This window comes from Zingiber officinale, chromosome 10A (assembly GCF_018446385.1).
Source record: "Zingiber officinale cultivar Zhangliang chromosome 10A, Zo_v1.1, whole genome shotgun sequence".
NCBI lineage: Eukaryota > Viridiplantae > Streptophyta > Magnoliopsida > Zingiberales > Zingiberaceae > Zingiber > Zingiber officinale.
Window position 1 is genome coordinate 90481555 of NC_056004.1, and position 16397 is coordinate 90497951.

Here is a 16397-nt window from a genome sequence, read left to right on the forward strand (position 1 = left end):
AATCATAATTAAGGAAATTCTGGAAAAAGTGCACAGTTTACTAAGTGCCTTAAAGAAGGATGGGAAAGGAATAATAAAATAATATAGAGTCGGGGCAGGTGGCTGACACCTCTTTAGACTAAACTTAAAGAGGAGGTTAGTAGTGACATAATTTAGGTTTAAAAGTCTTTTGGCTTGTCCAAGAAAAGGAAATGTTGATCGAGCATTACAGATCGGGCAAGCATAGAAACATCTAGTCCTGTGTGGTCCATGATGTGATATCAATAGGCAAAGCCCGATCGAGCAAGTAATATTGCCCCAGTTATGTAACTCAACTAAACATAAACTAATGTCTAGTCAGTTGGCTGACACCTCTTTCGACTAAACTTGAAGGGAAGGCTAGTGATATGGGTTAGGTTTAGTAGGTCCCCGGTGAAGAGGGGAAAGAAGATAGCAGAATTAAGCAAAACATGAAGATCGTCCGGGGTAACATGCTTAAGAAAAATAGACCAATATCGGCCGGGATAATATGCCTAAGGAAAATAGGCCAATATCGGCTGGGGTAATATGCTTAAGGAAAATAGGCCAATATCGGTCGGGATAATATGCTTAAGGAAAATAGATCAATGTCAGCTAGTATAAGACCTTAAGAAAGATGGGTCAAATATTGGCCGGGTTTACACGTTTAATATAGATAAACCAAGATTGTTTGGATTAGTACATCTGGATGTATATTAGCATTGGGCGGGCTTATATGATCGCCTAGGTGTGAAAAGATACAAGGTATTACAAGATCTATAGTATATTACCGGACGATTAGGACATATGTTGAACAATAGTAGTAACTCGCCCAAACATAATTTAGATTCAATCCCATCCGATACAAATCATAGTATAAGATCGGACTATCTACAACATAATAAAAATAGGGTAAGCAAGTAGAGACGATAAATATATCTCCATATAACTTATAAGACAGGGCAAGAACAAATATTTCAAGAATATTCATAAATAGCTTAATGAAGATATCTGTAGTATGTGATTGTATAACAGATTTGTTAATTTGGTGGGAAGAATGTTTCTAGACTCTTCTACAGGCACTAGACGACAAAGAAGGTACATCTGGGGTACAAAAAAGATTTCTTAAAAGTTATTTTCTGCAAGTACATGGCTTACGTCATCTCATAACAAACTCTAACAAACTGGGGTCCACTTTATGACTACGGAGGTTATATGAAGTGGTATAAAAAGGGGAATCCTCTCCGTTGGCCAGGTATGCTCTTGCTCACAACACACATAGTCATCTATTGCAAGCCCTAGTTTTAGCTACTGTTCATCTTCTTCCTTCCACACAAAGAGAGATCACTGACTTGAGCATCTGAGGGCCTAGCCAGGGATTCCCACCCCGGTCTTAGGTAACTGACGATAGTGTTGGTTGTTCTCTTGTGCGCAAGAAGTCATCGGAGCTCCAGATCTTGGTATTTTTCACAGGATCCTTCCTTCTGTCCTTGGATATTTGCACAAGGAGGTGTTCTGTGACTTTATTCTTTCGGATCCGCTTTGGTTTTCTCGGATCAGAAGTCTTCAAGTATTCTTCTTCATCAGGCGTAAGTTCTCTCCCCAGCTTTCCATTTTGTTAAGTTTCTCAGACAGGATCAAATTTGGCGCAGTCTGTTGGAATCTCACCTGGATCTGAGATTGCAAGATGGAAGACACTAGAAAAACGAACCTACTCACTATTAGTCGGGAAGATCTGGATTTCCTTATTAACACTCATGTCCAGAAGGCTCTACAACAACAATAAGCTCATACTGGAGCTACTCTGCCAGTAGCTCATAATCCGACGATCTCGACTACGGATCATCGAAAGGAAAGGGAGTTGGAAGAAGAAGATCGTGTGTATATTACTCCGGCCAATGCTTCTCCGACTAGACGCCCTCACACCTTCCTTCGTACCCCTTTTGAGCAGGAGGACGAAGGCCTGTGTTTTAGGAATCCTCTGGCGAGGCACCGGACAAAGAGAAGCGCAAAGCTAAGATGATGGTAGCTAGTGCTAGCTCACCAGATAGAATTATTTCTCTATTTTCTCAAGGTGTAATAGATGATCCACTTCCTAAGCGATATCAAAATCTTCAGATCGGGGAATACACTGGAACTACATATTCAGAGGATCATTTATTAAAATTTGAGAATGTACATTATTACAATAATTTTCTGATGGAGTGAAGTGACGGATGTTCCTTACAACACTTGGAGGAGCTGTTCAATGTTGGTTCAAAAGATTGCCAAAAAATTCTATCCGAAAGTTTAAAGATTTCAAGAAGGTTTTCTTGCATCATTTTTCCAGCAACAAGAGGTATCATAAAACTCCCTGGAGCTTATTCTCAATTAAACAGGGATCTAAAGAGTCCATTAGAGCCTATATTAAGAGATTCAATCAAGTAGCCATTGATGTACCCAATGCTACTACTGAGATATTAGTAAGTGCTTTTTCTCAAGGCTTGAATGATAATGATTTCTTTAAAGATCTAGTGAGAAATTCTCTTGCCAATTTTGACTTATTAATTGAACGTACTACTGAGTTTATTAATGTCGAAGAAGCTCAGGTTGCATGCCGAAAAGAAGATACCACTTCTTCTCCTGCTCCTATTAAGGAGAAAGCTCCTGCTCCTGTTCATCCATCAAGAGGACCTCGAGTAATTCATCCACCCCATCATCAGCCAGAATATCGTCCACAAGCAGTACAGCATGTGGAGATGCAGTAAGAAGCACCAAGAAGATGGTGCACTTATCACAAGACCAGCAGTCATCATACAGAAGACTGTTTTGTTTTGAAAAATAAGAAAGCAAATAGGGATCATTATCAAAGGTGAAACTATTATCAATAGCAATATCCCAGGCAGCAAAGTCTACTCAAGATAGAATACCGCCCGGTAGAACCTCAACAAGGTGTATTACCAACCCCGGTCAGTACAATTCAGGTGCCTGAGAAAATTCAGCCTGAGGTCACGACAGTCCGGTAAGAAGAGAATAGGAGTAATGCCGCCCGAGGCAGCATTAATATGATCGTGGGTGGGCCCATCGATGGAGATTCTAACAGGGATAGAAAGGCACACGCACGAAGACTTGAGATCCATGCTGTAGGATGCAACATGGAAAGAGCAGCAGGGCCGGAAATCAGTTTTGGGCCCAAAGATCTTGAAGGGGTAGAAATACCCCATGATGATGCGTTGATAATTAAGGTTGTGATAGCCAATTATACTATTTCCCGTACCTTTATATATACTGGTAGTTCTGTAAATATTATTTTCGAAAAAGCTTTTGATCAACTGCAGATTGATCCAAGTGAACTTCAACAGATGGTGACGCCTCTATATGGATTCATTGGTAATGAGGTACAACCGCTTGACCAGATAAAATTGGCCATATCTGTAGGGGAGGAACCCCTCATGAGAACAAGAAGATCTTACTTCATGGTGGTGGAAGCCCCATCTGCCTATAATGTGATACTGGGTCGACCGACCTTAAATGAGTTTAGGGCGGTCGTTTCTACTTTTTACCAAAAAATTAAATTTCCTGTTAAGCATCAGGTTGGGGATGTTGGTGCAGCGGAGGCCGGCAAGAGGGGGGTGAATTGCTGTAAAACAAAAATAAAAATACCCTCCTTGGATTTCAACTCAGAAAAGCAATACTAAAATAATAACAATTAAATTAACAGAAGTAAAAAGAAACTCAGTAATTAACCTGGTTACAACCAAGGAGGTTGTTAATCCAGGGCGATGAAAAAGTGCACTAGAAGAATCTCCTTTGCTGAAGGCGGAGAAGCCTTTTACACACTAACGGCTTAGAACTATTGCTAGGAATTAAGTACAGAGTTGATTGTCAAAGTTGTTAATTCCTAGCTCCAGGGGCTTTTTTATAGCTCCTAGAAAGTCTATCCCTAGGGTCCAAGGTGCCTCCAACAAGGTTCAAGGTACCTCCAGCTCGGTCAGCGGATAAAACTTTATCCGCACGCAAACGGTCAAAACTGACCTGTTGAAGGCGCCTTCAATAGGCTTGAAGGCGCCTTCAAGGGCGCCTTCAATAGGCTTGAAGGCGCCTTCAAGGGCGCCTTCAAGCTTGTTTAAGGCGCCTTCAAGCTACAGTAACTTCTGCTCACTTGGGTGATTGCGGCCAACCGGAATAGGGCTCACCCGAACCCAATTCCCGGCCTTCTCCTCGAGCAGCCTTCCATCCCGGCTTAATGTCCCTCGAACACCGCGCACGCTCTTCACGCCCATCGGAGTACTCTTCCGCAGCTTTCTCGTCCTTCGGACGCACCAAGCCCATCGACTCCCTTCCCATGCCGTCCTTCTCGCTAGCTGCGTCTTCCGCTCGACTTCCTATGTTCCTAAGCTCCTGCACACTCAGACACAGGGATCAAACACAGCAGGACCTAACTAACTTGGTTGATCACATCAAAACTACCACGGGGTCCAACAGGGGAAGTACGTGGTGATCAGAAGACAGATCGTAAGTGTTATGTGGAGATCGTCAGAACTGAAGCTAGTGCCGCCCGAAAAATGTAAAAAATGGAGGTTAATGCCATTCAAGAGAAGCCACCTGTCCTGGTTTATGAGGAAAAGGAAGAGGTCCAGATATAGACCGATCGACTTGAAGCCACCACACACCTATGTCGCGGTCGATTTTGATCCTACTCTGAAAATAGAGTTGGTTCAATGCTTAAAGAAAAATAATGATGTCTTTGCTTGGACGACCAAAGAAGTCACGGGCGTTTCTCCTTCCGTAATGGAGCATTCTTTACATGTCTTCCCAGATGCTCGGCCGGTTATGCAAAGAAAGAGGAATTTCAGTATTAAGCAAAATCAGATCATCAAGGAAGAAGTGGCTAAATTGATGGAAGTCGGTTACATCAGGGAGGTGCAGTTCCCCAGTTGGTTGGCTAATGTTGTCCTGGTCTCTAAACTAGGAAACAAATGGCGGGTATGTATTGATTTCCGTGATCTTAATAAGGCCTGCCTGAAGGATTATTATCCATTGCCTCGGATCAATCAATTAGTGGATTCTACAGCCGGGTGCGAATATATTTCTATGTTGGACACCTATCAAGGCTATCATCAGGTTCCTCTCGCTAAGGAGGATCAAGAGAAGGTCAGTTTTATAACATCTGAAGGTACTTATTGTTATAATGTTATGTCGTTTGGACTAAAAAATGCAGGAGCAACTTATCAAAGGCTTATGAATAAGGTCTTCCATAAATAGATTGGAAGAAATATGGAAGTATATGTTGATGATATTTTAATTAAGTCTCTTCAGGCTACTGATCTCTGCAGGGATGTAGAGGAGACTTGCAAAACATTGAGGCAATATGGGCTCAAGTTGAACCCGGGCAAATGTTTGTTTGGAGCAAAAGGTGGAAAGTTCCTGGGGTATCTGATGTCCGAGCGGGGAATAGAGGTCAACCCAATCAAGGTCAAAGCACTTCAAAACATGGAGCCACCACGCAACATGAGGGGAGCTCAAAGACTCACCGGCCGGATCACCGCCTTGTCTAGATTCATTTCAAGGTCGGCTGATCGTAGCTTCCATTTCTTCAAGATACTCTGAAAGGCTAACAAATTTCAATGGGATGAAGAATGTGACAAAGTTTTCCAGGAATTAAAAGACTACTTGTCCACCCTTCCTGTGTTGGCTAAACCTGTAGTAGGAGAAACTTTATGGGTGTATTTGTCAGCCAATGAAAATGTTGTAGGCTCGGTGTTAGTTAGACAGGAAGGGAAAGAGGAATAACCTGTATATTTTTCCAGTCATTTATTAAAGGGAGCTGAGTGTAGATATCCTACACTCGAAAAGTTGGCCTATGCATTAGTGTTAACTTCCCGGAGATTGCGTCTATATTTTTTAGCACATGCAATTATTGTATTGACCAACAGTACTCTCGGACGGGTGTTACTTAACCCAGAGGTATCTAGTCGGTTGATTATATGGATGATCGAACTCAGTGAGTATGATATACAGTACCAACCCCGCTCGGCCATCAAAGCGCAATCTCTGGCAGATTTCATCATAGAAGTTTAGGGTCTTGAAGAAGAAAGTACTTGGAAAGTATAGTGGATGGATCTTCAACCAGACAGGGTAGTGGAATTGGTATTCTCCTTGTATCTCCAAGGGAAGATAAGCTTCAACTTTCTGTCAGGCTAAATTATAGGGCCACTAATAATGAAGCAGAATATGAAGTATTGATAGCAGGGTTACAAGCTACTCGGCATGTGGGAGCAGCCTGGGTTTACATCTATTCTGATTCTCAGTTAGCAACCCAACAATTATCAAGTAACTTTGAAATCAATAATGATAGACTCAGGTTATACGCTGAGGCATTTGATAAATTGAAGGTCTAGTTTCAAGAAGTAAATATACAAAAAAATTCTTGATCTGAGAATCAAGTAGCAGATGAATTAGCTAAATTGACCTATGCTATAACACCATGGAACCTGGATCGACCGGTTGAGCAGACATTGTTAGTATCTTATATTGAAAGACAAGCTGATGTAGAGATACAAGGTGATTAAAGGGCACAAATCATATTATATTTGCAGCAAGGTATTCTTCCAATTGATGCAGAATAAGCAAGGATATTTAAGAAGAGGGCTACTCAATATACTATGATAGGGGAATAGTTATATAAAAGGGTTTTCTCTAGACCTTTACTTAAATGTATTGGAACAGAAGATATACAGTATATCTTGCAAGATGTTCATTAGGGCTCATGTGGTAGTCATATAGGAGGAAGGTCCTTGGACCGCAGAATTCTATTAGCAGGATATTTCTGGCCTACTTTACATGAAGATGCTGCTAAATTTGTAAGAACTTGTATTTCTTGTCAAAAACATCAGAATATTTCACACTATCCTACACAATTATTAAGAACCTCTATAGTCTCCTGCCCCTTTGATCAATGGGGCATGGATATAGTTGGTCCATTTCCTATGGTAGTTGCACAAAGAAGATTTTTATTAGTAGCAGTGGACTATTTCTCTAAATGGGTAGAAGCAGAACCACTTGCTCGAATTACTGAAGATGCGATTATTAAATTCTTGTGGAAGAATATTGTTTGCAGATTTGGTATTCCTTATAAATTAGTCTCTGATAATGAAAGACAGTTTCAAGGAAACAGAATCTTAAACTGGTGCAAAAGCTATGGTATTCTTCAAGCATTCACCTCTGTGGCATACCCACAGAGTAACGGTCAAGCAGAAGTAACTAACAGAGAGATTATAAGAGGTTTAAAAATCAAACTGGATCATGTCGGTGGTAGCTGGGTAGATGAGTTGCCCAGTGTTCTTTGGGCATATCGTACTACACCCCGAGAAGCTACACGGATTACTCCTTTCCAACTGGTTTATTGAGGAGAAGCTGTAATTCCTATAGAGGTGGGAGTAGACTCTGATAGAAGACAACTAGATGATGATGATAATGCGGGTCGGCGACTTATGGAGCTAGATCTGATAGAAGAAATTCGAGACAAAGCCGTAACTCGTCTCACATCATACCGACAATGAATGAGGCAAAATTATAATAGGAGAGACATCCCAAGATTCTTTCAAGTGGGAGATCTAGTATGGAAACGTGTCAAGCCCGTTGGGGATGTTAATAAATTGACACCACAATAGGGAGGACCCTATAAGGTAGTAGAAAAACTTGTATCGGGTTCATATTATCTCCAAGATGCAGAAGGAAGAATTCTCGAGTGTCCATGGAGTGCAAATCATTTGCAGCCCTACCATACTTAACAAGCTTATATCGCCAGAGAAATATAAATATTCTTGAAAGAGAAAATTAATTCCTCCCCAGTATATTCCAATTACCTAAGTAGGCGAAGCTTAGCATGTCCAAGGGAACAAATCGAATTTATTTTAAGCAAGTAACCTTCATTCGGTTCTGCAAAAAGATGACAAGTATGCTTGCAATTTATGTACTTCATATAATTTTGTGAATACAGTGCAGGCAAAATATCTCCCAAAAAATAAAACATGGTTTAAACAACATGATGATCACCGGGCATTATTCCGCTCAAGCATCTGTCAATTGGGGGCTTTAAGGAGGAACCGACCAGGCTTCCTTAAGGATTCTCAAAGACATCAAAATCATCACAAGGTTGGTGCAAGCATTTTAGTTTCCCTCAAATAATAGTCGATCGAGAAATCTCTTGAAATAACCCAGATGGGTCTTCTTGAGAGGAACTAGAGACTCTAAACTATCATGAACATAATCGATCGGGAAATCTCTTGAAGTATCCTGAACGGGCCTTCTTGAGAGGAACCGGAGACTCTAAACTATCATGAACATAGTCGATCGGGAAATCTCTTGAAGTAACCCGGACGGGTCTTCTTGAGAGGAACCGGAGACTCTAAACTATTATAAATATAGTCGATCGGGAAATCTCTTGAAGTAACCCGGACGGGCCTTCTTGGGAGGAACCGGAGACTTTAAACTATCATGAGCAAAGTTGATCGGGAAATCTCTTGAAGTATCCCGGACGGGCCTTCTTGAGAGGAACCGGAGACTCTAAACTATCATGAACAAAGTCGATCGGGAAATCTCTTGAAGTATTCTGGACGAAACTTCTTGAGAGGAACCGGAGACTCTAAACTATCATGAACATAGTCGATCGAGAAATCTCTTGAAGTAACCCGGACGGACCTTCTTGGGAGGAACCGGAGACTTTAAACTATCATGAACATAGTCGATCGGGAAATCTCTTGAAGTAACCCAGACAGGTCCTCTTGAGAGGAACGGGAGACTCTAAACTATCATGAACATAGTCGATCGGGAAATCTCTTGAAGTAACCCGGATGGGTCTCCTTGGGAGGAACCAGAGACTTTAAACTATCATGAGCAAAGTCATGCAGGATTGAGTACCTGATCAAAATATGATAGAGCACAGGACTCTATTGACTCAAATTAATCGGGATTACACGCCCGACTGAAAATTCAAAGGTTAATGAAATTCTTCATATTTAATTGTTCTGAATGACACTCCCAACCGGGATTCAAAGTTCAGAGGGAATTCTTTATATATATAACCCTTCAAAATTACATTCTCAATCAGAAGTCACAATCATATGAAGTTCTTTATCTGAAATCGCTCGGGATTGTACGCCCGACCAAGAATACATAAATCCTATGGAGTTCTTCATATAAAGTTGCTCGGGATTACACGTCCCTCGGAAGCACGGAGGTCTTTGGAATGCTTTATATACAGTCATGCCTGAATAAAGATCCAGGAGTTTATGGGAAGCCTTATTGTTCAGAGCCATATGATCAATTAAAATACCACAAAAGGAAAAGTTTTTGAGCAAGATAGTACTTATTCTCAGGAAGCAGCAGCCAGATAATAAAGGTCAGAAAAATAGGTAAGTACAAATTTTTACAAAAATTGCAAGTACTTGATTACAAGTCTTTTACAAATACATAATCATGTTCACTTAAAGTGGCTCGTCAAATTTTCGGGTAATTCCTGGTTAAGTCTGCGACGGTTTATGAATTGAGAGGGGGGTTCGCGAGATAGATAACCACCTTCCCTTAGTTGTTGAATAACCCCGGTCACAGAATGATTTAGAGTCCCTATGATTCGACGAACATATTCGCCAATAAACTCCGGAGACCTCATATAAGTTAGGCGCTTGTTCTCCCATCGGTCCTCCTCATGCTCTTTATAATGTTGAAATTCAGCTTGTAGTTTAGCAGCTTGATTTTTGAAAGTGTCTCTTTCTAATTTGAGCTGCTCCAATTCCTTTTGGAGTGAGGATATCTCTGCATCCTGAGCCTTTCTTTGTTCTTGCTCTTGTAGAAGAGCAAACTCTTTTGATGTTGAATCTTCAGCCTGCTCAGAAAGAAAGATATTGTGAAGCCTCTCCACTTTCTCTAAAATAGTGTTCTTATGAGAAACATCTGAAATAGCTTTGTCTTTCAAAGCAGTTTCCACCTGGAGGCTGGAGTTTAACTGATCTACTTGTAACTCCAAGGTTTTCCTTTCAAGCTCTTTGTTTTCTAATAATTGTTGTAGATGTTGCAGTTCCTTCTTCATAGCCTCTATTTGTTGAGTCTGTAAAGCTATTTTCTCTCGTAATTAAGTGAGATCAGTGTGGGAAGGAGGAAGAGTAGCTTTCAGTGCTTCTATTTGGGCCCTTAACTTACTATTATCCCTTTCCAAAGCAATGAGCAGCTGGTCTAAATGAATACTTAAGGCAAGAAACTAAACAAAATAATAATGCGATTAGAGGGAGTAATAAGAAGTTAATAACATATAATTAAAAACACTTACAGCAACAGCTTGACGATTGTGACTGTCAACACGGTTTGAAATACTGACGCCCTTTAATAGCTCTTGGTTATGTAGCCAAGATTCGGCCAATGAGTCTTATAGTTGTACAGAGCCGTAGGTAGGAGGATCTGAGGCTTGTCCCAGTTGAGAGAGCAAACCCACAGCTTGCCTAAAAAGAGATGTGAGGACAGAAGGTGAAGGAGGCCCGCGGGTAGAAGAAGAAGGAAGAGAAAGGAGGGGAGTAGTAGAACCGGGAACAACAAAGGAAGAGCTAGAGGGGATGGAAGATGGTAAAGTAAGGGGAGTTGAGTCAGTTGTGGAGGCACGGATAGTTGATGATCCTGGATTTGGAGATCTCCTGTAGGGTGTTCTTTTAGCTCATGGTCCAGAGGTCAGAGGAGGTAAAACCAAAGAAACGGGTTGAGAAGATGTAGAAGCAGTAGTAGCTGTCTGGGGAGCAGAAGCAGCTGAAACAATAACCAAAGAGGAAGGAATAAGCAGACCCGGTCTCATCATATTAAGAGAAAGGTTGGAGACAATGTGAGTAGGGGGCATTAGTTCTTTACCTCTCTCAAAAGAAATAGCTGAAGGAACAATGGGGGTCTGCACAAAAGTACCAAAAGTGTCACGAAAGGGAACTTCCTTGGTAAGCCTAGGTTTCTTGTGTATGGCAACAAAAGGTTGTTCTTCTTCCTCTTCCAGGGAAGCAAGAGCTTCTGCTGCTTGCTCTTCTTTATATAACAATTCAAGAGTGGAGGTATTAGGATTAGCTCGACGAGTCTATAGTAAATTTTCTCCAAATTTATTCAAGAAAGACTTGGTCATAGTGGTGTTCTTGTACATGAAAGCAGATAGAAGAGCATCAGCTGAAATATAAGAATTAGGCGTTATTATAGAAAATAATTAACAAATGGCTAATAAACATAGTCGAGAATGTCTAAACGTATCAAAAGAGACCTCCAAGGGGGTTTCGATGGAGCTTATTCCAAAGGGAAACATTAGACCCTCCACAATCAAGATCGGTAAGCAAAATTTAGCCCCCTTTAACTTGGGTAAGGTAGAAGAAACTGAGGGATCAGTAAGGAGGTTGTCAGTGCTAGGAACTGGAGGAAGGTCATATATCCAGTTGATAGGAAAAGGAGGGGGAGAAGGAAGGTACATAAAGAAAAATTTGTGACGTCATTCCTCTTGAGGAGGAATCCCACTAAACAAAATAGCTTTAGGGCGAGACTGAAATTTAAAGATACCAATGTCTACTTGGCGGGGAATGAAGAAGTAGTGAAAAAGGCGAGGGGACAGAGGAAAATCTAATAGTTTAGATACCCCAACAAAACCCACAAGGATAGAAAAAGATTGAGGAGTAAGCTGATTAAGATGAATCTCAAAGTAGATACTAACATGAATGAAAAAGGGATGAAGAGGGAAACGGAAACCTTGTAAAGCTTGATCCCAAAAGATAGATATACTTCCTAGAGGAGGAAGATGCGGACCGCTCTGAGAAGTAGGGCGAACTATATAGGGAGGAAAACCATAGTTTATTTGAACCTCCACCTCCTCTGAATCGATAAGGCTAGAAGCACACAAAAGAAACCACGCTGGGGAAGGAGTGGACATGGTGGAATAACAGAAGGGGGATGATCAGAGGGAGAAGAAGAAGAAGGAATAGTCCGGGAGTGGAAGATAGTGTCTTAAACCTTTTCCTTTCCTCTATGCCTTATACCAAAAACCCTTAAACAGACAGGGAAGAAGAACTGGGAAAAGAAGGAACCCAAAACTATAGAAATATATAAAATAATAGGACCAACAATAATTCGTGCAGAACTTAGGTATAAAAGAGGGTAGGAAAAGAAAAAAAATAAACTCAATAAAGAAAAATACATGGAATCATAAATGTCATAGAAAAGGGATGTCCTCGAAGAAGGGGATCAAATTCAAAAAGAAGGCCTGATCCCAAGGAAAGAAGGGTAAACTTAGCAATCATCCTCGGAAAGCATGACAAGTTTTTCTCTCTCTGCACTTGATTCTTAAAGAATCAAAGAGGTATGAGGAAAATCGGTCGGGTATGAGGTTGATAGGGTAGTTTAAGACTATCTATTTGATTAAACAACAAACCCAAACGGTCATACTAGATCGGATGAGATTTAGTTAAGTATTAAACGTCAGACGATATTTGTAGATATAATAGACCGGTCGAAATTGACTATATCATATTAAAATGGATGATTACACTAGATCAGATGGAATCCGGTTAAGTATAAAGCACAGATGATATTTGTAGACAGAAGTGTAAATCAACCGGTTATAATAGGTCGGTCGAGATTGATGGTATTATAATATACTGATTAAAAAAAATAGGATCTTATTTAAATATAGTTAGCTAACGGTAATAGACCGAGCGATATTCAATATGTTAGGATAAAGTGAACAAGAAAAAACCAGTTACTAGAAGGGGATAAATTCAGGAAGGAGGAAGTAAACCACCATAAATGAAAAGAACAAGTTTGATAGCAGAAGAAGAATAATTTTAAAACATATAAATACGAAAGATAAAAGCATGAAATAAGCATGTAAACCAAATGGCCAGACAAATTCATTAACACAAATGATTTTCAACAATAGATAAGAAGAAGAAGTTTAACTTCACAAAAATAAATCAGTTTCTGATAAGAGTTGTTATGACCAATAACAGTTAACCTTACAATAATCAGGATTAAGGTAAAAAGGTTACTTTATATATAATTGGGGAAATAGATCAGCAGGTCTGTTATCAATCAGCTTACATCGATTCAAGAAGTTAGGAGGATGATCACGAGACAGGAAGCCTTCTTCTCGCAATTGCTTTACTGCTCCTTCAGCTCCGGCAGTATAGGCTGCCAAAATAGATTTTACAATTGGCCTATTGAATTTAATAGAGCTGATTAGGATGGTGGCCCGCTCTTTGATGCGATCATCTTCACCAGCTTTATAAACAACTAACGCTATCTGGGAAGAATTCAATTCGGTGTCTTTAGTGGAGACCTCTGTTTTAGCCATGTTCAAGGAAGTGTTTAAAGAAGCTATTTCATCCTCCTTCAAATGTAGAGCTTTGAGTTTGTTAGCTAAGGCAGACTCGTAATCAGATTTCAGCTTGTTTGTCTCAGTAATTTGCTTCTCTAATTTGGAAGATAATTCAGTGTTGAGGTTCATAGCTGATTTAAGTTGAGATTGAAGATTCTCAAGTTGAGCCTCATACTATTTTATAGATTCTTCTGAAGATGGAGCAGAGGACATCTCAACAACCTATTGTTTAAGCTTTTCATTCTCATAATATAAGTTGTTTGTTAGTCGAACCAGACCTATGTTGACCATCCATCGCTAAGAATATAATAAGGGGTCATAAAATAGTCAAGCATAAATAATAAAGAAGTAATAGTAAAAATACCTTGGTTTCCTCATGGGAAAATTGATCGGTTATCTGGGTGGGGGTAATCCCTTCAAAGAGGGCGTGAATTTCCTCCCGAACAGTAGCAAAAGAACCTCCCAGCAATACAAGGAGGACGGGAATGGTAGAAGAACTCGTAGAAAAGGAAGAGGTTGGAAAGGGAGGACGGGAATGGTAGAAGAACTCGTAGAAAAGGAAGAGGTTGGAATAGAAGGGGGAGCGAAAATTAGATAAGAAGAGAATGAAGAAGGTAAAGACCTAGATTCTGGAAGAGATAGGGGAAAGGTGAAAGAAGTTCCACCCGAAGCAGTATTGCTGGAAGAAGGAGAGGAAGAAAAAATAAGGGAAGGATAGCGAGCAGCCAAAGTAGGCTCGGCAGAAGGAAGGTTATCAGGACCAAAACCTTTTGAAAGCAATTCCTCAGTAGAAAGAATGAGTCTCCTTTTGGAGGGAGGAGCTCTAGTGAGTTTGCGTCCCGAGCGTTTGCTAGGGGCAACTTCAGCAAGGGATTTTTCTAAGCTTACAGGGGAGATAAGCTTAATAGTAGGAAGGGAAGCAGCAGGGGAGGAAATAACAACCACTGATGGAGAAGCAACTGGCAAAGGGATAGCAGAAGTTTCTGCAGGAAGGCCCTCAGAAACCACCTGAGAGCTGGAAGCTTCTACCAGAGGAACCGAGACTTCAGTTGAGGAGGGTTGATTAATTGCAGCAAGAAGCTCTTGCTCTTTAGCATGAAGTTTGGCTTCTTCTAGGCGTAGCTCTTTATTAATCAGAGCAGCATAAAAACTAGCCACTACACAAAATAGAAGAAAAGGTTTAGTTAGTAAAAATTGATAGAAGAAGAAACAAAACTTTACCTAAGGAGCCGTGTATCTTAACTTTGACCGGGCTCAAACCAAACAGATACAGAAGATCGCTCCGCAACCATTTAGTGATAGAAAGGTGACGACATAGCAACTTTTCATAATAAAGGGGAAAAGAAGGGTGAAGAAGAAACTCCTTGATATCAGGTCAAGGAGGTAAAGAAGATCTCCAAGCATGGGACCAAGGAATAGGTCCCAGAAACTTTATAAAGAAGAAGCGAGATTTCCAGGCTTTAAGAGAAGAAGGCATATCATCAAAAAGGATCATTTTAGTCCGAGATTGGAAAAGAAAAACACCTGGTTCTACCACCTTTGGATAGGAAAACATGAAAAAATTTTGAGGGATAGGAGGAATGTCGAATATACGAAACAACATATAAGTGCCACACAAATAACAAAAGGCATTAGGCACAAATTGTTGAAGAGGAATGTCAAAGTATCGACTTATATCGATTAGAAAAGGGGGAATGGGAAACCTTAGACCACCTATTAATTGATCCCTGAAGAAAGTTATACAGTTAACAGGAGGATGGTGGGGATGCTCATCTGGTTTAGGGATTATGATACCATATTCTCTAGGGATTTCGTATTGCCTGCGAATAGCAAGCCTAACATCCTTGTTGAAAGAGGATGAAATTTGAACATACCAGGGGGCAATCATTTCTTCAGCCATAAATAGAGGTAAGGATTAACAGAAGAACAAACTACTTACTGATAGTTGAAAAGGGAAGATCACTAGAAGCGAGCGCGAAGATTGAGCAAGAAGATTACAGTAAAGAAGAAATGCTAAGGCAGGGAAGAAAGGACAAAGTCGACAAGAAGATGAAGGGTTTAGGGTTGAGAGAACGTACGGTCACCGTTAGATCAGAATACCTTTTATCAACAGACACCATTGATTATAGAAAAGCGCAAACGCTGATGTTACAAAAAAGAGAAAAGACACGCGTCATATAACCATAAATGGCCATTTATGATGGACGCGACAAATCGAATCATGTAGAGGTTGGTGACGCCTCATCGTGTGCCTCCAACATTCTTTTATCGTTGAAAAGCCAATTATAATTAAGGAAATTCTGGAAAAAATGCACAGTTTACTAAGTGCCTTAAAGAAGGATGGGAAAGGAATAATAAAATAATAAAGAGTCGGGGCAGGTGGCTGACACCTCTTTAGACTAGACTTAAAGAGGAGGTTAGTAGTGACATAATTTAGGTTTAAAAGTCTTTTGGCTTGTCCAAGAAAGGGAAATGTTGATCGAGCATTATAGATCGGGCAAGCATAGAAACATCTAGTCCTATGTGGTCCATGATGTGATATCAATAGGCAAAGCCCGATCGAGCATGTAATATTGCCCTAGTTATGTAACTCAACTAAACATAAACTAATGTCTAGTCAGTCGGCTGACATCTCCTTCGACTAGATTTGAAGGGAAGGCTAGTGATATGGGTTATGTTTAGTAGGTCCCCGGTGAAGAGGGGAAAGAAGATAGCAGAATTAAGCAAAACATGAAGATCGTCCGGCGTAACATGCTTAAGAAAAATAGGCCAATATCGGCCGAGATAATATGCTTAAGGAAAATAGGCCAATATCGGCCGGGATAATATGCTTAGGGAAAATAGGCCAATATCGGCCGGAATAATATGCTTAAGGAAAATAGGCCAATATCGGCCGAGATAATATGCTTAAGGAAAATAGACCAATATCGGTCGAGATAATATGCTTAAGGAAAATAGGTCAATGTCGGCCAGTATAAGACCTTAAGAAAGATGGGTCAAATATCGGCCGGGTTTACACGTTTAAGATAGATAAACC